A 19,531-nucleotide genomic window follows, 5' to 3' on the forward strand; every position below is an offset into this window, starting at 1 on the left:
AGAGAGAGAGAGAGAGAGAGAGAGAGAAAGAGAGAGAGAGAGAGAGAGAGAGAGAGAGAGAGAGAGAGAGAGAGAACGTGCAATAAATGTTGCAGGATGGTCAAGATAACAATTGAATAACATAGAAAAAAGGGCAGAAGGCAGAAGACACAACATGGATGTCTTTCAAAGTTCTGTCCTTGTTTCTTTCTAGATCATCATCTCTCAATGATGTCATCAGTTTCCAATGCGTTCAACTATCACCTCTATGCAGATGACTCCCAATTCTATACATCCAGCCCTCAACTCACTCCTGATTTCCAGTCTTATATCACCATCTGCCAGCTGAACATCTCTACTTATATGTCAACTCAGTCAGTATATTCAAAACAGAATTTGGTATCTTCTCTCACCTCTAGACTGCCCCTCCTCCAAACTTCCACATATCTGTCAGAAACACAGTCATTCTTCCAGTCATTCAGTTTCCAGCCATTCAGGACCCAGGTGGGTCCATCCTTGACTCTTCTTTCATCCCTTACCTTCTGCATTTGATCAGTCTTCAAGTTCACAACATCTCTTTTATTCATCTTTTGCTCTCTACTCAAATGATTTGGAAAATATAGGGAACCCTGTTCAATACCCTATGGTGCTAAAGGAGTCAGGTGGACCATAGCATTACAAAACTTACAGCTAAATTTAGAGCTATGATGAATCTTTGAGATCATCTGTTGCAATTCTCTCATTTTATAGAGGATGAAATGGTGGCAGAGGCAGGAGAATTTACTTGTTCAGTCATAATAGTAAGTAGTACACTGTCTTCTGACTATTCTCCCCAAGATATGTAGCAGAATTTATGGAGTGAGGGTGTGTGTGTGTGCGTGTGTGTGTGTGTGTGTGTGTGTGTGTGTGTGTATGTTTTTGTGTTGGGTGTGGGGGAAAGCTCAGATTGCCTGAGACAGTGGTCTGGACCTTCCTTTGGATGAATAGCAACCATAAATCCTATCTTCTGGGACTCAGGCAGTCCAGGTGACAAGGTAAATTTTACAGTTTGTAAAAAAGTCATCTAGATTATATAATTCTCTTTCCCGGGATTACTGATCAAGGGGAGGTCTCCCTTATAGATCATACTTCTCCCCCACATTTTTCTAAGCCCTGTGTCCCTACCCATACAAAGTGTGGGTCCTCCACCCTGTCTCCTGCTCCTGAATTGACCCCACCCTTCTCCTGCCCCCAAACAACACAGCAGCCTTCCATTTACTAAAGATATGTTGACTGTGAATAACAGTGGGTGAGTGAGCTGAGGAGTGAGCTAGGGAATGTTTACTTGCCCTCCTGGACAACCCGTTCCCTTTTCCATCTTCAAAGTCAGAACAGCCTCCCCTGTCCCCCCCTCTTTTGTCCTGTCCTCCTTCCAGGGACACACTACCCTGTGGGCCGCTTCTTGGAGCTGGTTATACTGTTCCACGTTCCTCACTTAGGCAATGCATTCTTGCAGACCTGACACACATCACAGCAGAGAACAGAGCTGGCTCCCTCCTTCTCCTCCCCACCCATCACATCACTACTTCAGCAGAGGGCCACCGGCCAGGCGATAGTGTCAGAGCAGGCCTGTCCCTTGATAAGCTCACAGGCTCAGTTCAAGGCTTTTGGTAGTGCTCATGATGAGGATGACATCAGATTGCATCCTTACAAAAGCCAGCTTGAATGTCTCCTCTAGTTAAGGTAGCCTTCAATGTTAACCCTTCTCTGATGCCTGCTGAGTCTAAATCTTTGTTTTTTTTTGCAGGGGTGGGGTAGGGGACATATTTTTTAAGGGTGAAGCAGGATGCACATGGCTACACAAATGGTGGAGGGTAAGGGACCCAGGAAGGTAGAAAAGGTACTGACTAGCTCACTAAGATGGGTGGGCAGGTGGTGCTAGATATAATGCCAGGTCTAAAGTAAAAAAAAAACAAACTCCTCTTCCAGAGTTCAAATCTGGCCTCAGACATTTACCAACTGGGTGACCCTGGGCAAGTCACTTAACCCTGTTTGCCTCAGATTCCTCATCTACAAAATGAGCTGGAGAAGGAAACGTCAAACCACTCTAGTATCTCCGCCAGGAAAACCCCAAATGGGGACACAGAGAGTCAGGCACAACTGAAAAATCTCGGAACAGCAACAGAAGTTGCCAAGTTATTCTTAATGTGGAACAAATTCAAACCTGTGTCTCAGTCTCTCCTTCTGTGAACAATTTGCATGCACAAACATAAACTGGCAGTGACAATGATGGCGATTGTGGTCATAATGATCATATACATCCCTGTTGCCCCCACTGGCAAAATGAATTAGTTAGAACTGACTGTCTCTAGGGACTCTCCCAGGTCTAAAAAGAAAAATCATCTATGAATCTTTCAGTCACTTGTCATGTCTATATGTCTTATCCCAAATAGACCACAAACTGCTTGAGGGCAGGAACTGAATTGTACTGCTCTCTGTACAAGGTTGTTGCACTCAATAGTAGGCGCTCAATAAATGCTTGGCATCCTAGGGCTGGAAAGAGGCTTAGAGGTCAATCAATTCAGCCCCCTTAGATGAGGACATCTCTTGGGCCCTGAAAAGTCAATGGGTTTGCCCAAGGCTACATGACTAGTTACAGTCAGACTTAGAACTGCAACACAGATCTCCTTGTGAACTTTTCACTGCCCCAATGATGTCTTGATTGTTAAAACTGTAAAAGCGTAGAGAGAGGCAACAAGGCATAGTGGATGAGATAGATATCAGAAAGACTTGGCTTCAACTCTCTGATGCTTACTAGTCATGCTATGATGGGTAAGTAGTTTAAGTTCCCCAGGTCTTGGACATCTTTCTAAGGTTCCAAGTCAGAGATGTTTTGCAATCTGCCTCAGGGAAGACAGGGAACACACTGATGGAATTACAGATCCAAGATGCTTTAAGGTATTAATAGAATTGTAAAAGATTAAAGCTGGGAAAGGCCTTGAGGATCTAATTCAACTCTGTCATTCATGGTGAGATTTCAAAGATGATAGTGATGGCACCAGGAGTCCTACTGTGTGATGACTGACTTCTCCTCAGCCACAGAACCAGAGAATATTCCTGGTACCCCTGAAAAAAATGTTTAAAATTGTACTATTCAGTCGAGTTCAGAATAAACACACATAGGAACAGGAAGCGTGGGCCCTGTTGTGCCTGGATTCTATTCCTAAAACTGAGAGGAAAATCATTCATTCATTCATTTTTTATATACTAAGGCAATTTCCATTCCTAGCAAATGTTGCTTTCTTGTGTCTGAATTAAAAAATACTGGAGTTCATATTTAAGGCACTTACATCTTTTCTCTCCTAAAAGGGAGGGGGGGAAAATGTGTCTCTTGTGTTTTCCTTGGCTGTTATAGTACCATAGGAAAAGAATGAGATAATTCCCAGATTTGTAGATTTAGACCTCAAAAGGACCTTTAGTCCTTTAAGCCAACCCCCTCCCCATTTTACAGATGAGGTAATTAAGACCCCAGGAGACGAATAACTTGCCAAAGTCCACATAGGGAGTGAGCATCAGGTGCAGAATCTGAACCCAATTCTTCTGGTTCCAGATCCAACATTCTTTCCACTGAACCATGCTACCTTCTGTCCCCTTAGTCCAAGCCTGGGGTTGGCCTTATTCTTTTTTTAAAAATTTTATTTTTTTTCCCCAATTCCATGTAAAAACAATTTTTAACATGTCTGGCCTCATTCTGATATAGTCTAAAGTGGAAGGACTGAGATAATTTATACTAAGTTGATAGCAGCTGAATCTATTCTGAGCCCCCTTACCCCTGTTAGCAGAACATCTCAACCCTCTTGTGAGTATTAGGATGTCTTTGTTGCACATCCCCACTGTTTTCTTGCCATGGTGACTCAAGAGCTGCTCTCCTTTGCCACTTGCTAATGAATAGTTATTTGGTCCTTTGGGACTATCTGCATGTCACCATTTACTGGGGCATAATAAGCAACAAACTATTTCCTTACAAGGGCAGCTAATGCTCTTTAAGCCCACGTTGCTTATGGTTATGGGAACTCTATCCAGCCACAAGGCAATGTTAGGTTAAGGCAAAGTCTGTCCTTTATAGACACACTTTTCCTAATACCAGTCAAAGTCCCTGACCCTGGTTAACTATCTGACTTGAGGTTAGAAATTACTTTTTAACTTCTTTCAAATCCCTGCTTGTCAGTCTCTATGACTTTGGTGATCCTCGTTCCAGCAAACCATAAGAAAGTTATGTAGTGTATGGGCTTGAAGTAATCCCTTGGGAGCCTCCCATAATGCTCTTGGATAGGGTATGCAAATCAATCTCTGGGTAAAAACAAAAGGGCTAAATAAAGCCAGTGTGGATTCTGCATCCTTTTCCCCCACTAAATCTCTACCAGTGACAAAAATCTGAGCTTTCTTGAGTAACCTCCCTTGACACTTTTCCACTCCCTGGTCCTGGGAGAAACTACAGATTTAGTGACCCTGCTTCTCACAGTAGTAGTGGTCAAGGGAAGATGAGTCAGTCCATAACCAGATGGACTCTTAACGGATTATTATCTGGTAGGGATCAGTAGTGACCCATTGCATATCTCAGTTTAATAAACCCTGAGTGTAATTGTCCCAAGGAGAGATGCTTCAGGAGCATTGACAAGTTGAGCAACTATCTTGCCGTCACAAAGCAAGTTACTAACAAAACAGGAAACAGGAAATACATGACCCTCTAGTCATTTGTCCGGCAGTGTGTGGGAGCTCGGCTGAATCTGCTTGTGACAGAAAAATGTTAAATTTTCATTGTGAGTATTTGTATCTCCCAAATCAGTAATTGCTATAAATTGATTTATTGACTTATTGTTTTCTTGTTTGTCTCTAGACTTTAAAAAGTGTCAATAAGGTAGCTTAAATTGAAAACTATGCATGCATGCATTTTTTTCAGACATCCTGGTTGTTAAAGATTTAATAACACACCCCTGTATTGTTCTATAAACATTGCTTAAGCTCAACAGGACTGCAGTAGAAGACTAGAAGAATGAAGTCAGTGCTAGACTGGAGGTCTGGGAACTGAAGGATGATTAATGATAATAATAATAGCTGGCATTTATAGAAAGATTTATGGTTTGAAAAGTGCTTTACATTTATCATCTCATTTGATTCACCCAGCATGTCTGCATTTTGGGCAGCTAAGTGGTACAGTGCATATGGTTCTGGGCCAGAAGTCAGGAAGACCTGAATTCAAATCCAGTCACAGACACTTACTCGTTATGTGACCCTGAGCAAGTCACTTAACTTTGCTCATTTTCTCAACCAAAAAATGGGGACAATTACAATATTTACCTCACAAGTTTGTTGTCAGGATCACAGAGTATTTAGCACAATGCCTGGCATATAGTAGACACCATATTAGTAGCTTTGACGGGGATGACGATGTCTGCAAACTAAAAGCAGCAAATGACCCAATTCGTTATGTGAGAAAGTTCACATGAGAGAAAATAGATTCCACCCCCCCTCTCCCATGGGAGAAAAATAAAAGAGGCAGATTAGCTTTTTTTATCATCATATAAACCAAACAACCAGTTGTTAATCTAGCTGAATATTTGACTGACTAAATTTAAGGGAGCAAGCATTTGGGTGGCTCACATACAGAGCCATTGTCTCAGGAACTTGGCCAATGTCCAGCATCTATCCCAAATGTTGACCCTGCGGATCGTGTCTTCTTCTTCTTTTTCTAAGTAATAGTATTGTTTTTCTCAATTATAGGTAAAGATAGCTTTCAACATTCATTTTTGAGATCACTCCTTTTTGTCCTCTCCTCAGAGAAGTTAGGGAAGATTTGTTTACTCTCTTACATATCTCTTCAAAGTCACTATGTCCCCTAAGTTACCTGTAGCCCCATCCTCTCCCCCAGACTTTTCATTTCTAGGTTGAATGGGTCCAGTTCCTAACCATTTCTCATAAATCCTCATTTTTGTTTCCTTCTATTACCTCCGTTGTATTTTCCTTCTCCATCCCCAGTGACCCTGGATCCAAACTACAGCTCTGCTATGTGGTAGCTTAAGTCCGAGTCTCAGTTTCCTAATATGGACAATAATATCTGCCTTCCTTTCATTTACCACCAGAGGCTCTGCTTGGTTTCAGCTTCCTCCTCATCTTGTGCCTTGCCCAAGATAAACTCATCACTAGGAAATTGATCATCATGGACCTCATCAGTACTTCAGTTTCCCCTCCTGCTATAGAGGGCTCAAAATCTCAAACATCTCTTTGTTTGCCACAAGCTGCTCTGCCTATACCATCATCTTAATCATTCCCTCACACTAGGTACCCTCTGGCACTCCCCATTCCTTTTCAGCTCCTTTTTCTGTATTGTTTTCCCCCACTAGATTGTAAGCTCCTTGAATTACTCTTTTTCTTATTTCTGTCTTCACTACTTAGCACAATGCCTGGCACACAGTAGGTACTTAATTAATGTTTGGTGCAAAATATCATACCATATCTCCCTGACAGGGCTATGTGGATATTTAAACCTATAGAAAAAGAGGTAGAGAGTAGAAAGAAGCTAACTGTCTTAATGTAATTGAAGGGGAGTGGCATAGAATACTCTCTATTAGACACCCTCTTCTCTCTAGGTTTTTAAGACAGCAGTATCTCCTGGTTCATCTCAGTTTTCTTTGCTGAATTCTCATTCATACCCTACCTTCTGACCCTAAATGTCCAACAGGGTTTTGCCCTGGGCCCTTTTCATTTCTCCCTCATTACTATCCTCTGTTAGGTATGCAGAAATGGTGTTTAATATCTACTAGGCATTATTCCTATCAAATGCATGAAAGTAGGGGACAACTGTTTCTACATATACAAGGAACAACAAGTTAAGCGTGGGATGTCAAGTGTGTTAAGTAAGAGTAAGAAGAGAATGTTTGTGTGTTTCTATATCCCATTCTCAGTGATTCAGGGCCTGGATATATTGTTTATTCAAGTTCCTTGCTTCTCCAATTTCTCCTAATTTGATCAATTTCTCAGAATTTCAGATGTTGGCTAAGTGATGGAGCTGGAACTCCATGGAGTCAAACTCTATGATATCTTTGCTACTTAACCAAGGTTAACTGACACAATAGGATTTAGAACAAATGATCATTTTTTTATTGTTACTATTAGCATCCCTCTTTCTATGGGTTTCATTTTCCTAAGCCACCTCCCACTCCTCTCAACCATGGAAAATTGTAAGTTGGCTCTCTGTAGCTGTTTCTGCCTCAGCTTGCAGGCAAGTACCTGTCTGTAGGACAAACAGAAGACTCTAGTTTCCAGGGCTGTCAATTGGAAAGCCAATCCACTTGTTAAGAAGATGGAAAAAGCGTCTAAAGAATGTGCAGCTAACCGTGAAGGTCCCGGCTTGCAAGAGGGCTCTAACATTACAAAGTTTTGTAGAAAATTGTTTGCGTGGGGGGCTCCAAGTAATAGAGGTCAGGGTCAGTTTGTTCCTGCTAGAAGAACTTGGATGGGAGACAATTCCTTCTCTAGATCCTAACCGCAGATACTAGCTGGAGCTTAAGAGTCCACTCTGCAGCATGGGACATTTCAGTGAGCAGTTCCCCTTCACAGAATTATCTACTCATCTCCTCCCACATCTCTTTCTATCACAACACAGGAAAGTAAGTTCAGTTCTTTCATCAGGACTTTGGGAATGTAATGTGACTTTCCAGAGCTGAGTGGGAAGGAAGGAAGGAAGGAAGGAAGGAAGGAAGGAAGGAAGGAAGGAAGGAAGGAAGGAAGGAAGGAAGGAAGGAAGGAAGGAAGGAAGGAGAGGAGAGGAGAGGAGAGGAGAGGAGAGGAGAGGAGAGGAGAGGAGAGGAGAGGAGAGGAGTGAGGAGAGGAGAGGAGAGGAGAGGAGAGGAGAGGAGAGGAGAGGAGTGATAGGAAAGAAGGAAGGAAGAAACATAGGGAGGAAGGAAGGAACAAAGGAAGGAAGAGACAGGAGGGGAAGAGAAATTATTTATGAAATTTCATCTTGTCTTGTCTCACAGCCCCACTAAACTTTCTCATATACAAACAGAGCATCTAGCTTTCTTCAAAGACATGGAGTGGGGCTGGTTCACAGACAGGTGTTTGATGTCTGGACTGACATGAGTTGGAGAAACCATTTCCATAATCAATCTGAGAAGATGTATTGAAAGAGGAAGGACTTCAGGAGTTAGTCCAAGGAAGAGAAAAAGATGACAAATGACACCAAACATGGCTTGGAATGCAATTTCTTTCTTAGAAGAAAGCTCAGGTGAAGGGACTAGGTTATTGGACAACATGAGTAGGTTAACAAGAGGGAGGGAGAATAATCAGTCACAAGTTAAATAAAATCCTAAACTCTGTTTCATGGGCCCAAGAGCCATATCTCACATTTACCTAGTATGTTTGAAAGCATTTTCACATATCATATAACTCAATACATTTTCCACAATAAATTTCTGAACTGAGCAGAGCAGATGTTATTATCCCCATCTTACAGATGAGGGGAATGAAGTCCAAAATGATGCAGAAATGTTTTTATGGGCAGGCAGATAGTGACGAAACGAGTATTTAAACCCAGGTCTTCCTGGAAAAAAGTATAATTTAGGAGCAAGATTATCAGACTCAAAGTCAAAAGAATGTGACTTGAGCTGAGACAGCTGTAGCACAAGGCGACCTGAGGAAAGTTGCTTCATGTTTCTAGGGGATGGGTCAGGTAACAGCAGTGGGTACAAGAGTCTGTACTTGGAATCATGAAGACCTGTGGTCCATGAGGCTGGGCAAGTCAATTTCCTTCTCGGTCTCAGGGTCTTCATCTGTAAAATGGGGATAATAGGGTTGTTGTGAAACTCAAATAAGTAAAAAAATAAGTGTGTGTGTGTGTGTGTGTGTGTGTGTGTGTGTGTGTGTGTAATCTTTGCAAATCTTAAAGGGCTATGGAAATTCTAGCTATTATTACATTATTATTTAACTTCCAGGAAACACTCTAAAACTATAAGTTACAGAGATCTTGCCAATATCCATTAGTAGAATGAAGGTCTTTGTTGGAATTTCTCCATGTCAGGGAAACCAAAAAATCCAAAAATTATATTAGAGACTTACCCCTTAACAACCAGTATTTAAAGATCAGCTTGTGAAAGGCAAAGTCATAAACCTTATCCCAAGTCTAAGGTCACTGAATTATCCAAAGGATCATAGAATTAAAGTCCTAAAAAGGACTTTAGAGATTATTTAGTCCTTCACACTAGAGAAACAGCTTATAAATATCTATCTGAAATAGAAACATCAGCTTCAAATATAAATAAATATAATAAATCTTCTAACTAGTCTCCTCTCAGATTCCTAAGCAGGCTCCCTAAGCAGGCTCATGATCTGACTCCTAACCAGTCTCCTTATCCCAACCATGTTCATAAACAAGAAGCAAAAACACGGTCAAATTCTAGTGATCTTTGCTCTATTTCAGACAATTTCTGAAGATAACTGAGCACTGAGGAAGGAAATTTAAAGCAACATCCTCACCTGAGTGGGCAGAACTGAGAACCCTAATAATTGGGCTTCAACTCCTAGTTTCATCCTTAATTCTTCTCCATTCCCTCAAACCATCTCAATTAGGTGATGATTTCTCTTTTATATATCACTGGAGAAGAAGATTCCATTATGTGCTATATCTCACAACCACTGGTACTCCAGGCAGTGTGGTACAGTGGGTAGAGTGTGAAATATGTAGTCAGATGACCTGGACTCAAAGTCCAGCTCTACCATCTTATTTGTCTTCCTTGGGTAAGTCCTTTAAGCTCTGTGGGCCTCAGTTACCTATTCAGTAAAATGTGGGGGACAGAGGAGGCAGGGCCAGATTAGACATCTGAAGTTCCCTCTAGCTCACAGTCCATGATCCAATGATTTTCTCAATGTGCCTATTTTTCTACTTATTTTGTTCTTCACGTAAGATGGCAAACAATGAGTCACCACAGTTCCATTAAGCCTTCTAACAGTCTTAAGGATTGGAGTCGGCTGCCCCTTTAACCAGTCCTACTTCCTCCCAGGCTCCAAGTCTCTCAATCTCACCTCATTCCTCTAGTCATTCTCCCTGTCCTTTCCATCTGAGTTGAAACCAGCAAGTTCAAGAAGGCTACAGTCTCCACCAAGTATTCTAAGGAAGATGTGGCCAAGCTGCTCTGCTCACAGCCCTATGTGGATTCAGATTCTGCCTCAGATTTAGCCTCTGGCCACTGAGATCTATATGATGTGGATAGTGCCAGATAAGCAAAATCCCCAGGATTTTACTCCTGGGTCCTGTCCCTACCATGGCTTTTCCAGTGTGTCTTTAAGAAAGATACCAGATCCCAGAGTGAGGAAGATTCCTTTAGCTCCAAGCCTTGAATTCCATCTCTGTCCCCTTCTCTGACCTCCGTCAGGTAGTAGAGTACTCTACTGGACACAGGTGTCTAGTAACTGACTCCAGAGCCCCTCTGAATATGGGTTGGTGTAAAGGAAGAAAGGGGGGATGGGGACATGACTTGTGCAATGGGAGTCTTATTGAACTGGGGAGGAGAGGGGAATCCTAGAGGGATGGGGAAAGGGTTTCTATCTTCTAGGCCAAGGGTGGGAAACCTGCAACCTTGAGGCCTCATGTAGTCCTCTAGGTCCTCAAGTACAGTCCTTGGACTGAATCCAAACTTCATGGAACATATGTGGCCTCAAGGCCACAGTTCCCCACCCCTACTCTAGGCAATTCCCCCAATTGTCTGATTATAGCCAGACGGGGTCCAGTTTTGCATCTACCATCCTGATAGCATCTCAGCATTACTATTTCCTTTCAAAAGCTGTAGTCTGCAAAGATAAAGTCATGAGAAGACAGAGACATGACCAAGAATTATCCTCCCCTTTTTCTTCCCCAGCATCCAAGCCTTTCTCTACCCCCACCCACACCCTCACTACCAATACCACCCATTTTCCACACCAAGTAAAAAAGTTGAGTTGGAAGGGGGTGTTGAGGGACAGGAAGAGAGAAGGGAAGGTGGGTCTTTTTCCAGCTCTAGTTGTTCTGTTCTTTGCTCATTGTCTGTTCCTCTCTTGCACCTCATCCCCAACCCTGCACTCCCATGACTTTTAGCTGTACTGCCCAGAGAATTTGCTGGCAGGGAATTCACAGGTCAGATCTGCGGATCCAAAGCCAGGGATCTAGCAAACTTGGACCACCCTGCAGCCCCTGCCAGAGGGAGACCACACAGCATCCAGTGGAGGCTTCAAAGTCACAGTGCCAGGAGCATGTCCATGCTGACATTCCCCATCACTACCCCACCACCCCACTACACTCATCCTTTTAGACTTTTATGGTTGATGTTTATCATTTTTTTCTGACAATTTAATTTCTGGGGCTCAGCAAGTTTATTTGCTTTGCCAGAGCAAATAGATTCCAACTTGTTCTGCCCTTTTGGTTAACTCTTTGGTGGAGTTTTGATTTCTAGGTAGTTTTTCTTTAAGTGTGTGTGTTGTTGTTGTTGTTATTGTTGTTGTGGTTGTGGTGGTTGTGGTGGTTGTGGCTGTGGTTGTTGTTGGTGGTGGTTGTTGGTGTTGTTGTTATTGGTGTTGGTGTTGTGGTTGGTGATGGCGGTGGTTGTAGTTGTTGTGACTGTGATTGTTGGTGGTGGTGGTGGTGGTTGTTGGTGTTGGTGTTGGTGGTGATGTTATTGGTGTTGGTGTTGTCATTGGTGCTGTTAGTGGTGGTGGTAGTGGTGTTGGTATTGTTGGTGGTGGTGATGGTGGTGGTTGTGGTCGTTGTTGCTGTTATTGTTTGTTGTTGTTGTTGGCTATTTTCTTTGGTGTTGTTGTTGGTGCTGGTGGTGCTGGTGGTGAAGGATAGGTGGGGATGGAGGGAAGAGCTCTTTTCCACCCTGTGACTGCCCTCTAAAGCAAAGTAAAATCTGAGCCAGAATAAAATATTTCCCATTGCAGATGATTGTCTACCTTTCCTGTTTGCCTCTGAAACAGCCAACTCCTGGTTGACCATCTATGCAAATGGAAGAAAAGGATGATACAAAGTTCTGATTAACCAAAACATCCTTCCTTCTTGAAATGTAGTCAGATACAGGTTACACTTTCATTCTGCGAGACCTGCTTTCCAATTCAGCTTTGCTTTGAACTAGTTGTATGACTTGGGACAAGTCTCTTAAAGGGACTCTCCATGCTGCAAGTGAGAGGAGCAAAGATTTAGAACTAGAGTAATGTCTTTGTCAATACTTTACTGCTTTCATTTATGGGGGACAAACCCAGGAAGGGGTGTAGTACCATAGCTATTGCTCATATCTTACAAATGAGGAAACGGAAACTCAGACGAGAGCAGCGATTTGCCCAGGAACAAATGACTAACAGGTCAAAGAGTCGGGACAAGAGAAGGTGAGTCTACTTTAAGCAGCCCAGAATCTGGCTAAGGGGGAGCCAGACAGGTCTGATAGTCCCCAACATAACCCACTGAGTATGGAACAGAAAGAAGCTTTCCTAAAATGACTTTGAGACTTGGAATGCATTTTTGTCTGTTAGCATTAGCTTGTTTGTACATAACAGTTTGTAGCATGTCTAGCCCATTAGACTAGAAGCTCCTCGAGGTCACAAACTGTCATTTACCTCTCTTCATCCCCAGTGAATACATAGGAAGCACTTTAATAAATATCTATGGACAGATTGACTGAAGAGGCTCCAAGTCAACTCAAGATGTAGCTGAAATATTATGATTTTACAATATTAAGATAATAGAAAATAATAGTCTTGAAATACCCAAAATTAGACAAAAGAGAAAATAGTACTATTGATTAAAAAATAGGGATGTGTGTGTATGGAGGTGTGAGTTATACATCACTGAATGCTACTGAATTGGGGGCAGGTTAGAGTCTCCCTATCTAAGACTATCTTGGACCCATTTTCTATGTATCTTGAATATAACCATTTGTGTACATATTGTCTTCTCCATTAAAACTCAGAAAATGCCCATATTCTACCTACTGAAAAATCAGGAAACAAATATATTCTTAACACTGATTCTATTTTTGAGCTCTTGATCTCAGAAAGTCCATTCAAGGGGCTTTGGCAATTAAGAAAATATTGAAGAACTCACCTTGAGGTACAGTGTTCCTAAATATAATTTCAGTAAACCCAAGGTGCTTTACTAGGCAACTATCTCCAAAAGAACACCAGTCTAGAACCAGAGAATTGAACTTGGTGTGAAAAATTCTATCTTCACCACTTAAAATGGAGTAACCTTTCATCTGTAAAATGAGTATGATACTAATTATGAGAGTCAGTTGAGACAATAGCAGACAGGGTAGGTAACATAGTGGGTTTGATGCTGTACTTGGAGTCAGGAAGATCTGAATTCAAATCATGTCTCATATAGTAGTAGCCTAAGCCTGGGCAAGTCAGCCAACTATTTTAGCCTCAGTCAACTCATCTGTAAATTGGGGGAAATAATAACACTTCCCTCCCAAGATTGTTGTAAGGATCAAATGAGATAATCCTTATAAATCATTTAGCACAGTGCTATATAAATGTTAGCTATTATTATTAGCAGCCTAACAGGTGAATAGCCTACTCCTTCCCAGTGTCAGACAGACAGCGCCCCTGGTGGCACCACCCAAATTAGCCAAACATAAGACTGCCGAAACAATGACATTTCTGTGGCAGCTATGAAGGTTCAATAGAAGTGGTATCTCTGTTCACAAGGAAATATCTCCAAAATGCTTACAAGACATCTAGGACTTCTGAATAAAGCTCTGTTTAGACAAGTTAGATCTAAATGTATTGGAAACATCCAAGTTACATTTCCCTGGAAAGGAAAAACCATCTTTGGCCCTTGGTTCAAGCCATATGCTTGAGATGTGGATTGGAGATCACACAGGAACACAGGCTGCTGATACAAAGCACCACATATTTCCTCTATCCCATCCAACAACATCTCTACACCAGGAGGTTGTAAGAGGGTCATAGCCACCAGATGTCGCTGAGGGTGAAAGAACTGGCCCCTGGTGGTCTCCCTTTTCCAATTCCCAATTAGAACAGGGGATTCTAGAGATTCAGGACAGAAGTCTCTAGGACTGATTTCTCCAGGGTCCTTGCTTCCCTGATGTGCACAATTTTGCAGATGCCTGAGTAGGAGAGTCCCCAAAAGAAGGGAACAATAGAAGCTTCTAATCTGATTTTGAAGTGTTTTGTCATGGTGGAGTTGGGTCTGCTTGCTGGTTTGAAGACAGTTGAAACAGCATCTAAGTAATGAAAGGAAAATAAACAAGTCATTTTTTTCAAGACATCCTAGAATAGGAGTGAGTTAGCAAATTTCATGGCAGCTGGAATTTGGTAAGCTCATCAGCTCCTCCCTGCCTTCCTTTCATCCATGACACCTTTCAATTTTTCTTAACCCAATTCCCAAATGAGTCTCAATATCTTTTGTTACATGACCTCATCCTCCCATTTAGACTTCAACCAATATCACCATCCCACTCACAAGCTCACTCCTACATCTGTCCTCTCATCCACCCTTCCCTCTCCTACTCCTAAGACTTATCCAGATCATCACAAGTAACTGGAGTAACCTCCCTGTTTTCCCTTACTGAAATCTGTCCTTTGAGTTCCATATATATTCTGAAATCCCATGAAAACTTCTTGCCATGAACCAACATAACTGTTTAGGAATGAGGCTACAAAGACAAAAACAGGCAAAAAAAGTTGAAGGGACTTATGTTCTTTGGTTTATCCAAAGACCTGCTTGATCTTTCTTCACTCAACTGTCAAACCCATCTTCCTAAAGCTTAGATCTGACCATGTCCTGTTCAGTCAACTTCAGCAGCTCCCTATGACCACCAGGATCAAATATAAAATCCTTCATTTGTTTTTTAAAGCCCTTCGGAACCTGGTCCCCTCTTCCCTTTCCATTCTTCTTATACTTTACCTCCTTCCACATACTCCAAGATCTAGTGACACTGTCCTTCTGGATGTTCTTCTTACATGGCAGGCTATCTTTCAACTGCAGGCATTTTTACTGGCCGCCTCAGTTCCTGGAATGACCTCCACCCTCATCTCTGCCTCCTGGCTTCCCTGGTTTCCTACAAGTCCCAGCTAAATCCCATCTTCTTCAAGAAGTCTTTCCTATTTCCTTCAATGCTAGTGCCTTTCCTCTGATGTTATCTCAAATTTAGGCTGTATGTATTTTGTTTATATATGTTTGTTGTTATGTTCTCTCCCCCATTAGAATGTTAGCAACTTGAGAGCAAGGTCTGGTTTTTTTTTTTTATTTGATCATTTTTTTTAATTTGGGTTCAGGTTTGGGGAAGGATCTTGAGGGGGAGCATTTTGTTTTGTTTTCTTTGCCTTTCTACATATCCTCTGCACTTACCACAGACTCTGGCACATAGTATGCCTAATAAATGCCTTTTTGTCTTGACTTGAGAGGAAAGGGGATCTTAAACTAACATAACTATCATTTACAACATCAGCTCTAATTCCATAGCACACACTCCCCAAATAAGTGCCTGTTCAGACAGCGGACACGTCTTATCATATAAAAGACTCTCCTGCAGCTAATAATAACCATAACCCCCTCAACATCCAACCCTTGCATGTGCCAGGAAAGGGGAGCAGTGAGAGCAAAAATAGCCAGAGCAAAGTACAGCATAACTTTTCATTTTGAGACCCTCATGACACCAGTGATGGTACTGTGGGCTAAGCCTAAATTTTGCCTAGTCCAGCGGTTTCAAGATTCACTTGGTTTAAAATGCAACAATCACTCTTGAACCATAAAAATCAAATACACATACTTTAATATTTCATGTTAAAAATACTCAATTCTAGAATGAAAGGATATAAAACTTTCCCCACCATTCCGTTTCTTATGTTCCAAACTAAAGAAAGCACTCCACAGGCAGTTAAAACTCAGGAAAATATTTCTGATTCCCTTTCCTGCCCCCAGGTTACATGTTTTACAATGCTAGCCACCAGGTGGGCAAAGTACCAGGGGAGGCTATGTTTACGGGTGAAAGTCTGATAGCACCATGCAATATCCATACAATGGGGGAAGGTGATATTTATAAATACTTGGTTCTTGTCCAGACAAGATAACTCAAGCATAAAGCTATTAAGGAGAAAGCTGTGGCTGAATATGATAAGAGGCTGGCTAGCATCCTAAAGTCAAAGCTAAGTAACAATATGTTTTAGGGAATTCACTTCTGTACAATATAACATGCAGTCTCAAAGTACACTTTGGAAATTGTAAAATGGATCATAGCAAATTTGGAACTTGTACAATATTAATGAAACATAGGACCCACCATCCTCAGGCAGGTATAGAGTGATTATTACTTCCTTTCCAAAACTAAGGGGAAAGATTAATAGATATTCTCAGGGCACAAGACAAACCAGTCAAAAACCTAAGAAAGAGCTTTTGGAACAAGAAGGCAGGACTTCAATGAGCAGTAGTAAAGACTGATAACAGACACATGCTAGCAGATTTCACAAATATCACTGAAAGTGGTCTACCTCCAGTTGGAGCATATGAAATAGTTAAGATCCAAGGCCTTAATCAAAAGAACCCCCACAGGCAACATCTGTATAAACTCAGCCAAGAATGTGCCAAGAAGCATCAAACAAAGGACGGACACATGAGAATTTGTTTATGGAAAAGGAGGCTTTTATGATAGCAACTCAGGACTAGGTCATCACCACCAAAAAATTACAGAAGGGTTCTCAGAGAGCCCAGAATTAGTTATGAATGCAGATTACACAGGACAATGGCAGTAGCAATGTAGCATATCATTTCAGGCTATAAAAATACAGTACCTACTGAATATCTAGCAAGATGCAAGCCAGTGGCTAAAATTAAACTTCAGAATCTTTCTAACTTTTATGGACTTATTGTTTGTCATTCAGTCATGTCTGAGTGTCCTTGATCCCATTTGGGGTTTTCTTGGCAAAGATATTGGAGTGGTTTAATATTCTCTCTCCAGTTCATTTCACAGATGAGGAAACTGAGGCAAACAGAGTTAAGTGACTTGCCCAAGGTCACACAACTCGTAAGTGTTTGAGGCCAGATTTGAACTCAGGAAGATGAGTCTTCCTGATTCCAGACCCAGCACTCTATCGACTGTACCATCTAGCTGCCCTCTTTTATGGACTAACAGACAGCAAATTCTAATGATACACATACAAACCTCAAAATACCCTTGAGAACTTAACCAATAAACTGTCCTTGAACCAGAGAATTATCACAGAACAAACTGTTGCCCACAATTACCCAGACAAAACATTGAGCCACAAAAACTTAACAGCCACCCTACTAGATGTTACCATATCAAATACTTCTCATCTCCAAGTTGTTTTCAACATTTAGAGACACAGAAGTAGAAATCAAAATCATGTGGGAACAAGATGAGGTACACATCATCCCTGTCATCCGGTCTGCTACTGGAGTTGTACCAAGGATGTTTTCAGTGAGCTGAAGAAAGATGAGCTTACATGTTAATACTCTTATTCAACCAGTGCTTTTCTCCACCTGAGCAATAATCCACAATACATTAAATATAAAAGAATAACAGGATAGGAACTTGTTCCAGGTCCATTTATATCTGAATTCCAACAATGAGTATTAGTTCAAAAATAATAACTGGCATATGTAGTGCTTTGATGTTTGCAAAGACCTTTACATACATTCATTCATTTTATGCTCACCGCAACCTATGAGGTGGACTTTAATGTCCACTTTAATGTGGACTTCCATCTTATAGGCAAGGTTATATCCAGTTCTAAACCTGAGGTTCATGAACTTTTTAAAAAATATTTTGATAACTGTATTCCAGTATAATTGATTTCTTTGACAATCCTGTATATTTTATTTTCTGCACTTAAAAATAACATACTGAGAAGGGGTCCAGAGATTTTACCAGAGTGTCAAAAGTGTTCATGACAAAAAATTTAAAAACTCCTGTAACAAGACTGTAATTGCCCTAAGAATCTGAATCCCAAGACTTCAAAGCATTCTGCGTTTGGTAGGAATTTGATAAATGCTCGTTAAATTGACTTGTGAGATGGAAGAAAATTTCTTGATAATTAAAACTATTCAAAATGGAATCCAAGGGAAGGAAGACTTTATAAGGTAGTGAGTTCCCCATCACCAGAGGTCTTTAAGTAGAATCTACATAATTCGCCAAGGATGTTCCTATTCAAGTATCAGTCAAACTGAATGATCTTTGATTTGCCCTTTCAGTTCTGAAATTCAGTGATTTTATGAAATGATTTGGCAAAGGCTTTCCTGCTGATCTTATGAATAAGTTTTAAAAACTTGGCCAGACCATGATGGTACAGATCAGTGGATTTAGAAATGGTTAAAAAGTAATCATTACTGATTTGATGTCAATTTGAAAGGGAATTCTTCCCCAAAAGTTTCTAGTGGAGTACCACAAGGATCTGTTCTTGTAATTCATTCATTTCAGTCACGTCCAATTCTTCTTAACATCATTTGGAGTCTTCTTGGCAAAGATACTGGAATGATTTATCAGTTCATTCTCCAGCTCATTTTATAAATGACAAAACTGAAGCAAACAAGGTTAAGTGACTTGCCCAGGGTCACACAGCCAATAAGTGTCTGAGGCCACATTTTAATTCAGGAAAATGAGTCTTCTGTCTTTGGCCCTATATTTTTATCAGTCAGTAAGACATAGGCATAGTTGGGACCCTCAACAAATTTTCAGAGCTAAAGGTGGCAGTTGACCCATGGAAGGTCAAGGGTAAGATCCTAAAAGATCTTGATACATGAGAATACACAGCATCAAATCTAATGAGATGTAATTCAATAGAGGTAAATAGAATCTTATCCTTGGGTTTAAAAGGTCAGCCTCACAAATATGTGACAGAGGCCACATGACTAGATAACAGTTTGTCTGAAAAAAAAAAAGATTTGTGAGACTTAAAGAACTGCAATCTCAACATGAATTGACAATATGATAATATGTCAGCCAAATGTAAAAGCTAATGAAATCCCTGGCTGCATTTAGAGAGGCACAGTGTTCAAAACTAGGGAGGTTTTCCATTTGGGGAGGAAATTCCATTGTCCTTGGCCCCACTCAGACCGCATCTGGCATATTGTGTGCGGTGCTGGGCACCATGTTGGAGGAAGCTGGAGAGTGTCCGGAGGTAGGCGATCGGGCTGGTCGAGGAACCTTGAGAAGGTCAAGAGCCAAAGAAGAACCAGTTGGCAGAATTGGAGATGCTTAGCCTGAAGGGAAAAAGACTTAAGGAGAACATGAGATCTCTTCAAGTATTTGAAGGACTGTCATGTGAAAAGGGGATTGGCCCCAGAGCACAGGACAAGGAGAAATGGTAAAAGTTGTAGAGATATATTTCAGCTCAGTGGAAGGAAAACATTTCTAATAATTAGAGCTATATAAAAGTGGAGTGGGGTGTCATGGGAGATAACACACTTCTTGTCACTGGAGGTCTTCAAGTCAAGGATACTCAATAGTCAATAGTTAATAAATATTTAAGTACCTACTATGTGTCAGACATTGGAATGACCAACCAT

At 41.2% G+C, this 19,531-nt stretch overlaps 1 long non-coding RNA gene across 2 annotated transcripts in view; it reads left to right on the top strand.

Annotated features, from left to right (window-relative positions):
• The first annotated feature begins 4,645 nt into the window (after positions 1 to 4,645).
• The window catches only part of LOC140511660 (uncharacterized), a 41,576-nt gene continuing 26,690 nt past the window's right edge, over positions 4,646 to 19,531 (top strand). Inside the window, exon 1 of one of the 2 annotated variants that reach the window (XR_011969617.1) lies at positions 4,646 to 4,778. This is a non-coding gene — a long non-coding RNA (uncharacterized lncRNA). The remainder of the gene's footprint in view (positions 4,779 to 19,531) is intronic. The other variant, XR_011969618.1, reaches the window with a different exon arrangement.

Source organism: Notamacropus eugenii, chromosome 6, assembly GCF_028372415.1.
Source record: "Notamacropus eugenii isolate mMacEug1 chromosome 6, mMacEug1.pri_v2, whole genome shotgun sequence".
NCBI lineage: Eukaryota > Metazoa > Chordata > Mammalia > Diprotodontia > Macropodidae > Notamacropus > Notamacropus eugenii.